At 41.2% G+C, this 19,492-nt stretch overlaps 1 long non-coding RNA gene across 1 annotated transcript; it reads right to left on the reverse strand.

Moving 5' to 3' along the window:
* Positions 1-286: 286 nt before the first annotated feature.
* On the reverse strand, positions 287-17,433 carry LOC141575785 (uncharacterized). Its single transcript, XR_012503600.1, has 4 exons — positions 17,320-17,433; positions 7,649-7,709; positions 7,320-7,555; positions 287-3,878 (listed from the first exon to the last, which is right to left on the reverse strand). It is a non-coding gene; the product is annotated as an uncharacterized LOC141575785 (long non-coding RNA).
* Between the last annotated feature and the right edge of the window lie 2,059 nt (positions 17,434-19,492).

Genomic DNA, 19,492 nt, shown 5'->3' on the forward strand with positions numbered 1-19,492 from the left:
CACCCTGCCCCCTGCAGCTGGAGAGGTGCCGATGGAAACTAGCTTCTCCAAGGGAAGGTATTCTGGGTAATACGGTGGCTCCAGGATGGCCACGGGAACAGGGAGCCATGCTGAAGCAGAACAGAGCTGAGAGTCCACAAAGACAGCAAGGACTGAAGAGACGCTCGCGTGGGACGGGGCACTTAAGGGCACAAATGTGACTACCAGTGAAGCAAGGCTACAGGGCAGTCCCCAGTCAAAAATCAGTACTGCGGCTGTAATCTCTTAGTCTTATTGTTCGGTCATTCGTTCAGCAATAGATAGGCGCTTACTGTGTATGTGGTACTGCATATTTGTGTGGGTGTGTATTTGCACCTGTGGGGATAGGTGTGTTTATGTATGCTTAGTGCTTACCTAATTATCACAATTGATCTATTATAACTTTTTAAATCCTGGAGTTTAAGGGTTTGAGAAAAGATTGATTAAGACAAGGAAATATCAGTATGAATTGAGACAACTGTATTTGAACATTAAGGAGAAAACCAAGTAAGCCAACAGGAAATAGGTTCCCATTGCCAAGACACTGTCAAGAATCTAATATAGAAAAATTCAAATTTATGGACATCTGCATATAGATGTTTCACTTTTTCTCTTCTGGTTTTCAACATAATTATTTAGGAAATAGCTTCAAACTGCCCTTTCCTGCAAATATTTGTCTTGCCTGGTATGACCTGAGAGGAAGCACATCACACATCTCTCTCTCTGAAGCACACACACACACACACACAAATGCCGACACACATCTGCATTCATATAGCCACACATACCCCTACACACACACACACACCTATTAAATAACTTGTGATCTGCAAAGCAAGATGTCAACCTTGACTCAAGAAGGGCTGGGATGCAGACAAGGGAATCCTCTAACAGATGGTCTCCTGCTGGTGTGCAAAGCAACACAGGGTCCTGAAGAAGCGGATATCCTAATGTGCTTCGTGGATGCATTCTGTTATATGTATAGAATCGGGTCACAGCATCCTCTTCAGTGGTTTTGTGTAGACTTCATACTCTGCTGTGGTGACCTCTGATTTCACAAGGACGTGAGAGAAGCTCACTTGGGCTTCTTCCTTCAAGTTCACCCTAAATCCCCAGTTCACCAGAGGAAGCCACGGCTCCTGGGGAAGACATTCATTATTATGATTCAAAGCATCAGTTGCGCACACCATCAATCTGAAGGATCTGAGCAGCGGGAATCTCCGGGAGGGCTGAGTAAGATTTTGCTCCAAGACCTGGTGAAGCAAGCACAGATCTTCTGAGGAGGTTCTGGTTTGGAGACTGTAAGAGTGAGGGGCAACTCATTACAAGGTAGTATTCTGCACTCATGGTCCACGTGGAATCCTGGTCCATCACTCCCAAATCAGGAACCCATCTGGATAAGCAGCCTCTGTCCAATAAAGATGAGGATTTTTCTTGGTGATCATTCCTGCCAATGGTTTATCTTTCTTCATTACCTTAAATCCACTGGCCAGTCACCTCAAAAACTTACATGCAGAGAGTGTGGTATCTCACTGAACGGATACAGCTTGTACATCCACAGGCACAGAGAGTTTTACTCTGCATGTGATGGAGCATGGGAGAGTTCATCGACATGAGCGTATTTCTTTACAAATAGATGTAGATGTGTTCTCAGAAGTCACAGAGCTTTCTTACATGATAGCAATGATTTGACACTTGTTTCTGCTACCACTGCTGGACACAAATGGAATCAGGTGGTCCAGATCACCCAGTTTGAAACTGTAATTCAGCATTTAAGTGACAATACTCTCTTTCAGACAGAAGAAATATGTGCCAGTAAACACAACAAAATAGACCTATGTTCACAGAAGGGGTTTTTTTTCATTAGTAATTGGAAAAAGGCACTTTAATACATAAAACTTCTATCTATGTCCCAATCTAGGAACTGGGACTTTGAGTCAATAGGACAAATCTAGTGAAGCATTAGAGACGTGATTCAGTTCCCAATACACATCACACTCATCACTTTCTGGCTCGTTTTTAGCTACACAGTAACCCACTCCCAGAGCATCACTGGGTAGGACATTCAAACTGTCTCATAGTGAAGAGTTCAGATGATGAATGCAACCTTACTGTGAGGGTGATGGCAGCAACATTTAATTGAATTAGAATCAGGCAGACAATTTCCATCAATAATTAATGTGTTGAGTCAATAAGATAGCTGGATTGTGATCAATATTATATCATAAGGCAGTAATTGCTGAGCACTTCAATACAATTTTGAAGATCCAAAATTGATTGTAATATTTTATATCCCAAAACAGTTAGGTCAGCATTTTGCTGAAAGATGAAGTTGTGTATTTGCGCAGGACCAGTGATTTGCACAGGACCCAGAGAAAAATCAATGACAAAACTGTGAATACAGTTCCTTTTTCCTGGAATATAGTTCTGTGACTGGTCCACAGGGAACTCATGGCTAGAGATTTTATTAGCTGAGGTCAGGCTGTGGGAATGTCGACGTTACCTTATTACAATGGGGTACCAGGGACCGCAGCATTGTCACTTGAGAACTGGTTAGAAATGCTAATTCAGGGGTGTCAGCCCCACACCTACTGAATAAGAAATTCTGGGGGTGGGGTTCTCATAACCCATGTCATCAGAGAGAAGAAAATTGCTGATCAGTAGTATCTTGGTATCCCCCCATAAACATTAGTTTTATCCTATATCTGCTCCAGTTAATTAAGTCTTTTATTTGTTTTGGTTAATTATTTCATTACATTTTAGGACCATTACCCTTTTTTACTGCCTTTTACACAGTGACACTTGGGTTGGAATCCACTCACATGGCTACCTGCATCTATGTGGGAACAAGAGGACCAGTGGGGGTGTCCCCTCTGTTGATAATTGCTGCTTCTGGTTCATGCACTAGTGAAATGAATAAAGCCACTGGTGTCTTCATGGTCACATAGGGCTGTACAGTACAGACATCTGGCCTTGCCTTCCTCTTGGTTTCAGTTGTCCCTTCTTGGTCTCTGTTCTCTCCTTATTTCAAAGTATGGTGGAAGCTGCAGCTTCCCGTGCCCTACTCTCATCAGAGACACAAAGCTCTTACCCAGGTTTTGGTTATGAGCCTCAACACCCATGTGGAGTACGTGTTCTGGAGCAGCCTGCCTCTCCCTCATCTAACATTCATATTCACATAAATAAAGATGTTTTCACAGAATTGGAATTTCAGTTATAATCCCTATTATGGAAGAGAGATTTATTCTTGGAAAAATTGCAAAACCATCAGCCAAGGTATTGTGTATTATTACTCCATTTGTGAACATTTAACATTCCAAGGTCATGGACTAAATATTTCCTTTTCTCCCCAGTAATTCTCAGTCTTTATACTTATAGGGACAAAATGTATGAGAATTAACCAACCTCTCAATTATAGAAAACAGAGACATTTTAAATGAAATATGGGCAGGAGAAAATGCTTGAGACTTTCCAAGATTATTTTTTCTTTTTGAGAGAGAACAAAGAGAGACTATATCCTGTGAAATATCAAAATACTCTGAAATTGCAATGACCGTAATTGTATTAACTCAGAAAAAAGGAGTGAAACAATGAAATAGAAGAGAACTCAGCATAAGGGCCACATAAAATGTTTAAAATACATAAAAAGACAGCATTTCAAATCAGTAATGAAAGTATAAATGTCATTAGGAAAAACCTACCAAGCAGATAAACAAAAAGGTATATACCTGCCACATGTCAAGAACCATAATTAGTTTATATGGATTGAAAATATAAATAAAAATAATCAATGTATTGGAAGATTATATAGACGTTCATTTTCTAGTCAGAGTTAGAATTGTTTCATGAAGACACAAATCCTAAAAGCAAAAATAAATTTAAAGTGAATTGACATGTAAATGAAATAATATATACATTTAATATATATATATGCACAAATATATAAATATATAGTGAATATATAATTGATATATTAACATATATAATATACATATATATGTAGACATATATCTATTTAATTAATATATATAATTAAATATATGTGTAATAATTTAGGGAAGTTCTGCTTGCTACACAAAGTTTAGAAGCCATACAAAAATTATTGATAGAGCTGACGTCTTGTAAACTCCTCTATATCACAAAAAATACAACAAAACAGTCAAAAGACAAGTGATAATGTCTAATAGACAAAAGGTTCTCACAAAGAAATAAGAAAGGATAATAACAGAAAACTATGCAAAGCATATGCAATAGTTAATATACAAAATTAGAAAAATGCAAATTAAACAAATGGTATACAGTTTTCCCTTCAGATTGGCAGAAATTGCTAATCCATAGTGTTGTTGAGGGTGCAGTGTGCATGGTAAGCTAGTGTTCCACTTGTGCAATTCCCAGTTGGTATAGATTTTAAAGAAGGTAATCCAGCTATCCCTGTTAAATCTAAAATGCACAGCCCCCCCTAGAGAAATGTACATTTGTGTGCAAAAAAGACATTTGCAAGGATGGGTGTGGAAACTTCACTTGAAACAGCAGAATAACTGGAAATAACCTAGCTGGCTATCAATGCATGATCCGCAGTAGTTAGAAAGACAAAGTATAAATTTACAGGTTTTGATACAAAAATAATCTCAAGGAGAGTGGTGTGTAAGCCTAACCATTACAGCCACACGTGTCACAAGCATGTTTTGGGCACATGCTTCTTAAAACACTTAAGGACATTGGAGAAGATGTTGATACATCTTCAGTGATTTGCACCTTCTCAGTTTCAATGGTCAGGAATATGACAGCAAGGACTCCCAACGCATGGGGAAATATTTTGTGCAAGCTGTATGTTCATTATCAGTTTTCTTGAGATATGAATACTCAATACTGAATTTCTTATTGAGCATATGCTTTCAATTTTTAAGTTCATTGATATCAGAGGAGTTTATTGCAAAACAGAGAAAGAGTGTTACCAAAGAATAAAAATAAATAAATGCTAAATCCATTGCAGTGAGAATGTTCCGATTACTGTCCACCTGCTCTTATGTATATTTAATGAGGTTAAGTCAGTTTCTCAGAGTCTAAGCTCCTTAGAGCACTGGAAAGGGAGAAACCAAGGGATCTCAAAAGGAAGAAGAGGGTCAGATCAGGTAGCTTTCCTCCAAGAAGTAACCAACCAAAGCCATCAGGTGCGTCTCTCCATTACTCAAACCAGGGTGGGATTGGGGAATAAGAAGATTTTCTAATTACTCTAGATGGTGCTGCTGCGGACGGTTTGAGGCCCTGGAGGGCAAAGACTGAAACCAGCAACTTTTATTTATATCTTGATCAGGTTAGTTATTTAGTTAACATTCCCTACTACACATAACAAATAGCAAAAAGACATCCCCATTGCAGTTCCCCATTCAGCATGGAACGGCACTGTCATTACCAACTGCAACAAAAGGCTTCCATTTCTGGGTGGGAGAGGAGTACTGGCTGAAAGGGGAAAACTCTCTGCCTTCACTGGAATCTGTACAGAATATTTCAATGACCTTAAAAAACTTTTTCAACATAACAAACTAGTCACATAGCTCAAGCAGATTAGTCTGGAGTATATAGAAATTTTAGACAAAAGAGGTGTCATTGAAAAGTCATTTTTAAAATGTTTTGCATCTGAGTTATCATGCACATTTGTACCGTTGTACCATTAAGTTGGATTTTATTCCCAAATAGCACTGGAAGTCCAGTTACTCTCTGAATCTAATTCTATTCAAGTGGGACCTTGTGCCTGACTAAATGTACACGCGAGAGAGCTCTGATTGCAGGCTGTCTTAGTGTCAGTATTCACGGTTTCTATCCCCAGGCTATAACCAAGGTACAAAGCTTTGATTAGGGTCTTTGTCACTTTCATCCTCAAGGTAGATGTAGAAAGAGATGAAGGAATTCAAAGATTTCATTCAATTTTTTCCCCTAAAGGGTTTGATAAGTATTTCTAATATGAAAAGAATCCTATTTGAAAGTCAAGTTTAGAGCATGGTTTAAATTTTATTTGGGGACTTAAGCCTCATGAAAAAGTCTCACGCTCTTTTTCATGTTTTAGCTATGCGTGTGGCATATCTATTTGCCGAGAACTCCTTAGGGTGAATAGTATTCCATTAGCTAACCTAAGAAAAAAATCTTCAAAACCAGCAATAGTTTATAACTCAGGAAATTTCTAAACAGTTTAGGCTCACTAAAAGTAGATTAGGATTAAGAAAAAGTGATATGACATAATATGGTTGGCCTTTTTGACGGCAATTAACCAAAAACTAATTTTCCCATCCAAAGCTAATATCTACTAATTATTACATTGCCTTTGTTCCAAAAGTGGCACTTAATGATTTACATATATTGTCTTTTTTATTTTCACAATGATGATACAGATTAGGTATGACTTCCCCCTTTCGGCAAGTGAGGACATTGAGCTTTAAAAGGATAAATACCTTGCCTGAGTTTGTACTTCTGGTGGGTGTCCTACAACTGTCATCCAGAGTGTTTATTCTTAAGTCAATAACTCAAAAAAAGTAGAACTATCCTAATAACACAAGAAAAAAAGGAAAAATTCCAGAGCGGAAAATTGGACATTCTCATTCAGTTTAGGAGGAAAACAGCCATTGGAATTTTGGGGATTCAATGTCACTACCAAGGCCGTTCCTCATGCAGTTAGATAAAAATTTCTAAATTTCGGGTCCTGATGGTAAAACCACTCCATCTTGGCCTAGAAGATTGAACTTTTCAAGACAACTAAGTCTCTTTATTCTAATGCCAACTCAGTAGACACACTTATTCTCAAACAGACCTGCCCGTGTAAGAGATCTTTTAAAAGTCTAATAAACTGACTATTGTGACCCTCTATTGTATCAGCGAATAGCTTCTGGCTATGATACTGTTTCTCACGCAGCCTGAATAAAGAGAAAACATGCTGAGTGAGTACGAGACACAGTTTCCAGGCTGCACAGGAATCATGTGGCCCCAAGAGGCGCAGACAGGCATTCTGCTGTCCTCTGAGGATGCGTTCACTTAGGAGGCATGCGTTAGTCCTTTGCAGCCCAATGTCCCTGGGCACCAGCAAGAGGCAGAGCTCAAAAACCAGAAGGCAACCCAGTTGGCTTTCTTCTAAATGACACAGTTGAACACCAGATGCTCCCAGAACTGCTATACACAGCACAGGCCTAACATCTGCAGCCTCAGAACACACTGGATATTACCGAGTCGTTCAGATTTGGGAGGGAGGCAGAGCCTGCCCCTCCCCACTCACAGACAGGGAGGCCGAGGCTCACAGAGGCGAAAGCACTTACCTGAGGACCCGCATTCAGCCCCACATCCAGTAAGAGCATCTGGAACGGAGGCCTGTGTGCTTGGGCAGAGCTCTTTTAACCAGTCCAGGGCAGTCTCCACAGAGTTGGCCTTTTAGGGTCATCCTTGTCTCCTCACAGTCTCATGTGCCCCTCGTGCTGGAGACCATTATTAAACTGAAGATGGGGCCTGAGAATATGCATACTTTGTGATTCCAACTGATGATGAGTTTGATTCCCTGGAGGACAAAGATCGAATCTTACACTTTAAGTTTTCTAAGCATTTAATGGCATAAGGTCTGTCTCGCACATAATAGGCCCTTATTACTTACCTGATGGTAATTACAGTCTGTCCTCCGCGTCCATATGTTCTGCATCCTAGGATTCAACCAACTGCAGATAGGAAAAAAAAAAAAAATTCTGGAGAATTCCAAAAGGCAAAACTTGAATTTGCCACCCACTGGTAACTATTTACATAACATTTACATTGCATTTACAACTACAAATTGACCCTTGAACAATGAAGTTCCCTAACCCCCATACAGTGGCAAATCCCAGTATAACTTTACAGTCAGCCCTCTGTCTCCAGGACTCCACATCCCTGGATTCAACTAACTGCAGACCAGGTAGTACTGTGCTATGTGTTTAGTGAAAAAAATTCACTGTAAGTGGGCCCGCTAAGTTCAAACCTGTGTTGTTCAAGGGTCAGCTGTCTCTACGTAGCATTTACACTGCATTCGGTATTAAAAGTGATCTAGAGATGATTTAAAGTGTACAGGAGGATATGTGTAGGCTATACGCAGAGACTAAACCATTTTTACATAAGGGACTTGATCATCCTTGAATTCTAGTATCCGTAGGGGTCCTGGAACCAATCCACCACAGATAATGAGAGATCACTATAATATCATTATCATAATTTATGTCATAGTGATATTGTCTTATTCCCTCACTATTTATCTAAAAGCTTTGGGTAAGTTTGACTACTTTAAGCCTTGACTTCTTCATATTTAAAATCGGGCTGGCATTCCCGCTGTGTAGTGTCTTCGTGAGAACTGAAGATGACATGTGTGAGCACTGGACCCCTTCATAGCACGTGGGGGTAATTAATAAAAGGAGGCGGTGAGTATTTTGTAATCATGATTATATTTCTAATCAGTAGATCTTCTGTTTTCTATGGAACCCTCACACAGATAGAAATATAATAGATATTTAATAACGAGAGCTTAATAAGTGCATGATAGTTGATTAATTAATTGTCAAGAAATGAAGGCTGAAAAGAAAAATCACCAGAGGGGCTGCTGGCAGAAGCTGTAGTCTCTAATCCATCTACTGAACTCCGCCGTGTGTCCCAGGTTTACACGCCTGCCTCCTTACCACGTGACTGACTGTGGACTCCCCCGCCCGCGGGCTGTCTGAAAGCAATTGCGGAGTCTTCCACTCCAAAGATCATTTCAACTACCAGTCCCCAAAGACATGAAAAAAGTCCCTCAATAGACACATTTCCATTCTCATACAAGGCAATGTGAGACCACATTAAAGCTATACCCTCGTGCAACCTATCTGGGGGACTACAGACTCAGGATTAGTGCTTCATCAGACACCTAGGGGGCGGGAAGAGAGTTCATCCGTAGCTGGGGTAGAGAATGGAATTTTCCAGGGAGTCCCTTGGACTCTTACGTTTCTTTTTATGGGAGAAAGGGGGCATGTAGTTCAGTTAGCATGAAGATTAAAGGGAGCGCTGGGAGGAAGCTAGGTGACAGAGAGTCAAAGAGCAGCTTGGAGAACTGGGGAAGGCAGGAAGGCAGCGCGCTAACTCACAGGGCCAGGCTTCAGGAGCTTGCCCCGCCCTAAGCGTGTGCCTGGGAGATGGTCTCAAGGACCAGAAGGAATGTGAAGTTTCACAGCCTATGAAGTGGCTAAATGAAAGCACGCCAAAATGCAGTCAGTGAATTTGCATCAAAATGATTTACTTCTGTGACTTGAAAATCCAAGGACAAAACGAGTTGGAGGTGGAGAAGGGAGGACAGAACCCAAAACTTCTGATCAAAAAGTTTGGAATCCAGGCCCGGCCAGTGAGTCGGGACCCGCCTCGGAGGGTCATGGAGGCCATGGCTCTGTGCACCGGCGGCTGGCTGCGGATGCATCCCCGGTAGAGACCAGCCTCCACACCGCCAGCCAGGCGTGAGAGGCAAACCGGCTGCTTCACCAAAGCTGACTTGGCAGGCGGCTCGCCTGTGAGTGGGGCCTTTTCTCAAAGGGCCTGCGCTCGCAGGGCAGGAAGAGCACGCCTAGGGACACATCTGTGAGCGCGGCTCCCCGTAGCTCCCACAGCAGGTCCGGGCCTTTTTCCTTCCCAGACGCTGCTTCCAGGCAAACCGCGCTGTCGGGACAGGGTTCCATCACCACAACGGCGTTGAAAACCAGAACCACAGCGCAGGCAGCTGATGCTGACTGGAAGGCCCGAGAAGACCACAGAGGAAGGTCTGCAGGCCAAGAGGTGGCCAAGCAGGCAGAGCTTTTCTCCAGCTTTGTGGGGTCTCCGGAAAACGGCAGTTCCACGAGCGCACCCCGAAGTCACCCCGAAGTCCTCCCGAACGAATACATTCTCCAGGTGTGGAGAGAAACCAGAGTGACAATGAAGTCACTTAGAATGGGGTTAAAAGTGGTGCTATCACCAGTACCGGGAATTTTCTTAGAACACCCCCTTCTGTTGTGTAAGTTCACACAAGGCATTTCTTTTAGCCTGTGGGTCCCATGAACAAATAATTGAGGTACTACATGTACTGTGAACCAAAAGAGTTTGAAACCTCTGCCCAAGTGCCAACAGATATCACCGTTCCCAATAAGGAGAAAGGAATCACTGGGTGTATATATTTTCTTTCAAATTATGGTTGGGATACATACAACAGTGAACACAATTTGTGTGTGTAGGAAATATTTGAGGGAGCTTGGATGTAAGCAGACACCATGATTATCTTTGTCAACTCATATGAAGGTGAGTTAATGAAGTTGGTTGTAATCTTGGGATTATGGTTGAGCCTGAAGACATTTTGATGGTGTTTGCAAACATTCTAATTGATGACTTTTAGCTTCATTAAATAATGCACACAATATTGTAGAGACCTTAGCCCATTACTTTCCCTGCACCCAAAACAACATTTAATATTTGGCTTTAGAGTAAATACAGTATTTGTACAGTATAAAGAAGGAATCTCCTTTTAGAAGGGAAATACTTGAGGCATGAATCAGGAAAGGAGAAGTAAGCCTCAGCAAAAAGAAAGGGAGGAATGTATCAAAGAGGATGAGGAAGTTCTCCCCTACAACTGAGAGGGGAGAAGTAATATTACAGATGCATGTTAAGTTATAAAAAGCCGACATTTCAGTGCATAGATAGAAAAGACAATGATGACTAAACACAAATGGTGGAGGGAAGAGAAAAGGATATAAGAAAGACATGTTGGAAAAATGTTCACATGCATGGTGGAAGAAAGAATTAGAAAGAATCTGGGTGCAGGTGGAGAATAAGTTCCTGTGTCCTGGCTGAGCTGAATCTGATGCAGTGTTGCCCTACTGGTAAGGAAACTAGGACGAATAACTGCATGAAATCCAACTGACTAGGCGTAGAAGATCACATTTCCAAAGATGGTAGAAAAATATCTCCAGTCCCACATGCTTTTTTGTAATGTTATCTTGCCACCTCTCCTGTAGAGATGAGGTCAAATTCCTCTTGCCTCCAAGCTGGTTACTCTGTGATTATTTGAATAACTGACAGTGATGTAAGCCGTAATCTGGGGCATCTGAGCTCAGGCTTTAAGCAGACCTGGAAACTCCTCCTTTTGTATTCTTTAGGAAGTTGACCATCATGTAAAAATTGGACTAAACTAAGATGGTCCTATTAGGAGAAGACCAACGTAGCCATATGAAGACACCACATGGGGCAGAATCAAGGGCCTGACCCACAACCTCCGCTGGACTCCTAGCCAGCAGCCAGGAGTGAGCCACAGGACTGAGGCCATTTTGGAAATGGAACGTCTAACCCTAGCTGGGCCACTCAACTGACGCCGTGTGGAGCAGAGTGCAGCTGTCCCCACTGAGCTCTGGTCAAACTGCAGTTTGGAGCACATCAGTGTTCTCGGTCACTGAGGTTTGCAATGCGTAATTTGAGGTTTTCTAGCCTTAACATTATTCAGAGTGACTGGCCCAGTTTACTGCTCTTTGCCTCCTCCACTTGAGTGACTTACGTGAGCCCCAATAGGCTTTATCTATATCTGTCAGACAAGCAATAGAAACCACTGCAGAAATTTCAAATGAGGAAATTCAATACAGGGATTTATTATATGTGAGATGGGAGAGTGAGAAGCCAAATGAAAGGCAACCCAGGTGTTGATAAATACTTGAGAGCTGCTGCCATTCGTGGGGCTGACAGAGGAAAGGGGAGGAGAGGAGTATCCAGAACCCGAAAGCGAGAACCACCTTATGGAGACCACGTAGTCGACGTTGGAACCATGGAGGGTGAGGCTGACCAGCAGGCAGAGGAGCCACAGGGAAGGTGCAGCCTTCTTCACATGCTTCTCCTTCTTTCTTTGAGTCTCCCTTATTTTCACTGGATTGATGCATGACTGCAGTAGCTGCTGAGTTGAAAACCAGATCTGAGTGGCACACATCATGCTATATGTATAATTACCCATCCCTGAGACAAGGAAGTCTGTGTACAGTTTCATAATCATGCATGAGAATTTCTCTTCCCCTGAAGCTTCAGTCCACATACAAATTCACTTCCGATGGCGTTAACCATCTGGGCACATTGCTCAGGCGTGTTTGAAATGCACTTTCAACGTGCTGACCTCAACGAGCTGGAGCGGCGATGTCAGGCTAGGGGAGGGGGCCGGTGCGCTCACAAGTGGGGGGCCCCCTGGAGGATCACAGCTGAGGGAACGTAAAGGACAGGGATTCCTAAAAGCAGTCATTTTATTCTTTATTTTCCCAACTTTTTCTCCCTGACTCATCCTCTGACACACTCCCAGAAACTTCACTTGCCCTCTTTAAAATGTTGTTCCTCAGTTGATTAAGTCCCAAGGTGTCGATGTTTTGAATTCTGATTTCTAGGGTGCACTTGACTACAGGCCAGGAAAAGGGATGGTAGCAACATTACGTGAGTAACAGCACAACACCCTGTAAGGAATTAGCCTCTCTATTTTTCAAAACTGGGTGGGCGGCAGCAGGTAGACAACCAGACGCAAGAGATTTAAAATCTTAGCCTAGAGCCCAGAGTGTTTTAAGAACACACTGGGAGCAACCTTGTACACTCCTTCCTCCCTAATTGCAGTCATTAAAATGTGCTTCACGGTTGGGTTATTGATATTTTTATGTGCCATCCATCATATGTAGTATTCACTTTACACAAAAATATCAGTCAATATGAAGAGGCTTTTCACACAATTAAATGTGCGAGGCTGACGTCTATCGGGATATCAGAATCTTTCAGAACACATGAGAAATTCCACTACTCGATCACAGTGGTAAAAGGAAATAGAAAAGTTATGAAAATGTAAATGTCAAACAATGGAACCAATTGCCTTGTTAAGACACACTTGAATGACTTAAAGCAATTTCTGCATTATCCTAGTTTTATATTGTGGTAAGAAACCAATTTTTAAGAGTAAAACTTCTTTGTATCAAGAAATATTGTAGAAAATTTTTGTTGAAAAATTATTCCCCCCTTTTTTAAATGAAATGAAGCCACTACGAACACATTTATTTCAAAATTAAAATTTGCCTTAGTCCTAATCTAGCCCTAATCAAGAGGTGGACAGGCAGAGGAAATCCATGAATGGAATTGATAGAGGTCAGAGGTAGATGTATCGGGGCCACAGATACTGGACTACGGCCAGTAAGAACCCTCCAATAGCGACAGGTCCCATTTTTTCCATTGAATAAAAAGCACCCGCCATTTCCGCACTCCCACTCCGCTACTTTCCGTCCCACTTCAGGCTTCTTACTTCTGAGCACGTAGAGACTGTCAGCCTTGCGACGGGTCAATCATCACAACTCAGTGCAGCTATTAAATCACTGTTTGGAACACAGTCAAGATGATCACAGTCCTTCCACCTGTTCTCCCTCCTTCCTTAATGTGTCCCCACTACCAGTGGCTGGGGGAGGAATGACCCAAGGGGCTTCGAGACACTCTGCTCCCGTTGGCCTTGTGAAAAAAGGAGGAATTACCAACAAAATCCTGCAGAGCACTCATGGGGTGTACCAACCAAAAACACCCCCTGACATCTTTCTTTCCATCAGAACACACTGTGACACTTTACCCCTGTAGCAGCCACCACTGTCGCTTCTTCCCCTCCCACAATGTCTGTGCTCTCAGGCGCGAATGACATGGTCGCAGATGAGAAGAGCCTGGACAGAAGCAAGCTTGGCAGCGGTGGCCCCAGTGCCGTCTGCGCACGGGTGGGCTTTCTTAGGCTCCAGAAGGCATTTCACTCCCCGTTATTGATGATGGTCATGATAGTAATTCCCCAGCTCTAGTGGCATTCTCAAGTGCCTGGCCTTGGTCAATCTCAGACCTGGTTCAGTTTGTCAGAAGACTACTCTCTATTCTCAAGGCAAGTGTTCTTTTAAAATTTTTCTTTAAATCATGTGATCTCAACACAGCAAGTCAAAAAATGCAGAAAGGAAAAATCAGGTCTTTCTATTCTGAATGGACATTTTTCAGAAGCACAAAATATTTGCAAAGGTTTTTAAGCAGGCCATGGAAACGGTGGTCTAGTCAGAGGCTCCAGATCTTATCAAAAGTCTTGCCTTCATTTGTGTAGCTGGGAGTTCTCAATGGTCCAGCAGAACTGAGTTAGCTGGTACCAACCATAGAAATGAGAGCCACCATTTACTAAGACTTAGTTTGCTTCAAACACTGGGTTTAATATCTTTGCACAGAGTTTCAGCTTGTTCCTTAAAACAACTTGCCAGGGAGTCATTATCACAGACATTTCATAGGCACAAATCTGAGCATAAAGGATAAGTGGCCCAAACAAGTGTCCTGCAGTGGTCAAGCTTAGATTTGGAGTGGGCTGAAGCTGGCCTCTCGGCTCCTGTTCTTTCTGCTCTGCTGAGCAGTCCCTGAGGACAGGACCCCAGGGAAAACGCGGAAGACCAATCAGATTGGTCAAGGGAAAGCCTCCTTTTCTCAACATTCCCACTGCCCACAGAGAAAATACAATAAACAAACAAAAGAAAAAAATCTAAAGCAGAAGGAAAGAAAAGAAAAAGACTAAAGAACCAGTAGTTTATCTCCCAAAGGGATATATCAATTTCTATTGAAACAGTTTTAATTTTAATACATTTTTAAAGGTCAAATAAATACCAACTTATAATGGGTAGTTGATCTTGTTAGAGCAGGCAGATAGCTAGATATGAGCAGAGAAAGGGGGATGCAGGCCAAGCAGCAGACATTGGACAGAAAGGAGGGGCTCAGGCCAAATGCAGGAAAACCATAGATCATGTAAGCACCAGGGGTCCCTGGGCAGAGAAAGAAAAGCAGGAACCTCTGGTCTGATAAGGGGTCACACCTTTTGGGGTGATGAGAGGCCTGGAGGCAGACAAAGAAAGATGGGAAAAGGCAGGAATCCAGTGTCCAAATGTAACCTCTTGCACATTATGCCCTCATTTCAATAAAATTAGCCTTGCAGATTGGAAGTACCCATCATTTACTGAGGCCAAATCAAGACTAAATAAGGACAAAAGTCCCTCCTCCCCTCGGGAAGGTGGAGCTGGGATGAAAATCAGCGAATATGACCCTAAACCCTCCCCTCCCCAGTGAATATTCTGTCCATTCATTTTTACACCCTATGCAACCTACTTGCCAAAGGAACTCAGGGCAGCTGCTCACCTGAGCCTGACCACCTCCCCTTGAGAGTGTACCATCCAACCCTTAATAAATCCTCACTTTACTTTCTTAACCTCTGTGTCTTTTCTCTGAATTCTTTCTGGGATGGGACAAGAACCTGGACACTGGTTACGTCTGCCAGCAATAATTGCACTTTTCTCAGCATTAGAATACAAATATTGCTATATTTTATAAGACAAATGATCTTTTGTGTTGTCTCATCTCCAATGTTAGGCTTTCCTATATCAAAATGGAACTGTTTGATTGGATCTTAATGCATTTAAAATAATGTCAATAATAAACACCCTTGGGTCTAAAAGATAAAGGGTTTTCTTTTTTTGTTAGTGACCCACTAATTGCCAAAACGGATAACAGGATAAATTACTTTATCAATCAGTTAAAAAATCCATATGCTTTAGAATTGGGACCTGAGATTCTTTCCAAGAGGAGGTTCTAAAAATAGCTTGAGGCAATTCCAGTTTCAATGGAATTACAAAAAATCTAAAAGCAAACACATTTGTCAAATTTAAAAGAAGTGAAAAAATTATTCATTTCAAATCTGGCAAAAATCATTGCCAAAAAACAAGTGCAAAGATAATTCTCTCTAAAAATGACTGGGCCTTACTTTTTCAGATATTTATAAATATTCTAAAGTAATGTCACCAAAAAATAATTTGGAATACTTAAGAGAAGAATACTTAATAGCCTGACTCCACAAAGAAGCGTTTCTGAGCTCCTCTTTGCTTTCCAATCATCTGGGCTTCAGCTGAAACTTCAAGGTCTGGACTGTTTTCCTGGGGGGTGTGCCATTTCTCCAAAAGGAAGAAACACATGTATTTTACTAAAATATGGTAGCCTTCATAAAAAGGCATACAAAAACAGGATGAAAATAAATTTAGGGGCACTTTTTCAAATGAGAAGAGTCAAGTTCATGAGTATGTCTTGACCTACATCTTTGTTACATACATGCCTTCAGTGCCACGTGCTCCGCTCTTTGCATCTAGTGGAGCTGTGTGTAGGGACTGGAACATCAGGTGGTCACCTCCAAACTTTAATGATGTCTGAGTGTCACCTCCCTGGAAGTTTACATTATGTTCCAGATATCTCCCTTTATAATCTGCTGATTTGGTCAAAAACTGTATTAGAAGTGAAAAGTCAGAGTTTAATACTCTATAACCTTGCACATTAAACTTGACTATTAACTTCTCTACGACTGAATTTTATTTGTGATGATTTAGGAGGACAGCTTTGTTATGTCCTGGAAGTTAGGTAAACTTATAAAAGAGAGACAACTTCTATGACTCTTGTGCCAAATTTTAACTTGAAGAGGAATAAGAATCCAGGAAACAAAAGATCATCCACCTGTATGCTACTGAAAGATTCATACCCTCAATTCCCAATGATCCAGGAGACAGAATTTAATCATATTCCTGAAAGAGTGATATATTTCATGCGTGGAGTGTGTGCGCCTTAAATTTTAATAAGCTTGCTCACATATTACTTACTGCAAGAGGCTTTAAAAAGTTTTTTTTTTCCCATCAACTCATAGTGTAGGATAATATGTAATTTTTTTTCCATTTATAAAGCTTTGGTTTATCTTTTTACCTTGTTTTCCATAAAAATAATATACTTAGATAGACTTTATGATTTGGCCAGTTTTAAGAGCATAATATACTCGAAACTTTTCAAGCCTATTAGAAAAGTGTACTAGTTACATAATATTCCTTTTACTTCAAATATGCTTGCATTTTCTCTTATTTTATCCAATAAAAATCCTTAAAATAACATAGTTCAACCACTAAAGTTTACATACAGTATAGTTAAGAAAATGGATTTATGTAATGTTTTTCTTCCAAGAATCTTCAGTGTGTCACACATGTCTATACATACATTTTCAGGACCCATTTCTTTACCAGGGGTTTTTGAAAATTTACCTAATGTGTAGATTGTACGATCTGCAAAGTGTAGAACGTCAAGACACTCAACAAACTTCATGGCATGTCAAATCGGGGAAATTTTCACCTAGTGATTTTATCAGCTGAAAAGTAATGCGTATAAAAAAAGTACAATAAAATCAACTCACACAAGTACTATAGCTGTGAATACATCACTTACAGTGCTGAAAATTGTGGAAAATAATCCAGGCCTCTTTGGCAGTATTTTAAGATGGATGACTTTCTTTACCGTTCTGTAAATATACACAAGGGATGGTCTGATGAAAACATAACTAGTGAGAAAACAAACAGGTTAAAAGTAACACGAAACAGAAATCACCGTTGAGAATCCTATTATCTTGGCTAGCTATTCTTTACCTTAAAGAGTGTGCTTTGTAATGTTAGAAAATGTCACATAATGCATATGGTTATAGCTCTGAAATGAACAGGATCCATTTTTCAAAGCCTGACACAGTGATTTGGATGCAAATTGAGTGGAGTTAAATATAGAAGAAATTGCTCCAGTGCAATTCAGAAATTAGATCTTTTCCTTCCATTTACCTGTGGCAGTTACTACATGAGGAAGGTTAGCCCTGGGGAGGAATCCTAAACCCTCAGAAACAAATAATAGGTGCTCCAGACGGACTACAATGTGCTTACCTTGCGTGGCTGGTGATTATCCCTTGTATTCACTACGCCACATGACTTCAGGATCTAGTTAAGATTCAACAGTAATTGGTTTCCTGTCCTACCTTCAAATATCTAAAGCCTTATTCATAATTTGCTTTGCAGACACTTCCTTTAATCTCTTCTTCTGATAAAGTATTTCAGTTCAAATGTAAACTACGAAGTGCTTACTTGACGAGAATCATAAAAACAAGTATAATTCAGGGATGATATGAAAATTTCCTGGCTCTGTCCATCTCTGAATATCATCAATGTAAAGAACACATATGCCTACACATAAATAAAATTCACAGGGCACTGTCCTTTTGAGACTTTTAGAACAGAAAATGAGTACTTCTTGTCTATGACAGTCTTGGTCTGTGCTATTAAACACATGTCAAAACCTGACTTAATTAAGTAATTTTTATGAAGATAGGGTAAGCAGTCTGCCTAACTGCTTACATATTGTCACTCTACCAATCAGTCAAGACAAGTAACAAAATCATATGTACCTGAATTAAATTACCTTCTTTTTTAAAAAAGTCTCTTTCCCTAAGTAACGTGGCAAAGATAGGCTCTCAGTTATCAAATGATGCTATTAAGAGACAGCATATAATATTTATTAGGGTTTTTACCTTACTAGCTAGGATCAGTTCAGAAAGAGTTATTTCTGGCCAATGTCAGTGCAGACAGCGTTGTTTAGGACAAATGTTAGTGCAGGTAAGATTGCTCTGACCTTATTCAGGAACCTTGTGTCGGTCAGGAGAAATCTGGCTAGGCTGCTGTAGTCAACAATGTTCAAATCTAAGTGTCCTAAAACCACAGTAGTTTATCTTTTGTTTGGAGTGGACCACTGTGTGTTAGGTGAGTTCCCTGACCTCTGCTGTCCTCACGCCCTGCAGCTGACGAAGCCTCCACCACGGGAGCTGGAATAAGCCCTGACAACCGGAGGCTTGCTCGTAGGGGTGGCAGGCCACTTCTGCTCACGTTTGGCTGCTCAAAGCAAGTGACACCCAGTTCCTGGTCCCAGAAAGGAGGGCGACTCTTTTTAGAAGGAGGAGAACTTAGGATACTGGTAACAGCGATGATGACTGCTACACCGCTGAGTAAAGTATCAGGGGAGAAGCTTTATCGATAATTCAGGTCCAGGAAAATCTTTGATTTCCACCCCTCCCTCGTAGAACTAGGAGCATCTTTTTTCTCTCTAGTAATGGGAATAATTTAAGTCGTCCCTTTCTCCTCTTTTTAAAAATTTATTTTCCAGTAAACCCAGTCTTGAAGTTCCCCTATGAAGCTTCAATCACGGGGCTCTGCAATTTGATATATATATATACACACATACAAACAAAATTTTTTAAAAATTGGAAAGAAGGGATTACAGCTGACAGCAGTCCCTCATCAGGCAGCAGGGGCCCTGTCCTAGGAGCCCCACCACGCTTACTAGCCAGGAGCAGCCTGAGGGAGTGAGGCCTCGGTGTGAGCTCAGTGGTGCCTCTCACGGTTTAGAAGCTGGAGGCTACATCTGCCAACCGTGCTCCTTAGAGCTTGCTGTCAAGGAGTGAGATCTGAGCAAGGTACCCCTGGGCCACCACAAAGGGTTAGTGTGGGATTGCAATAATCTAGAATGGTATTTTAAATTATATAAATGTTTACATGTCAAGTTTTAAGTAATACACATGTCATGTAAA

The sequence above is a fragment of the Camelus bactrianus genome, chromosome 3, assembly GCF_048773025.1.
Source record: "Camelus bactrianus isolate YW-2024 breed Bactrian camel chromosome 3, ASM4877302v1, whole genome shotgun sequence".
Lineage (NCBI taxonomy): Eukaryota > Metazoa > Chordata > Mammalia > Artiodactyla > Camelidae > Camelus > Camelus bactrianus.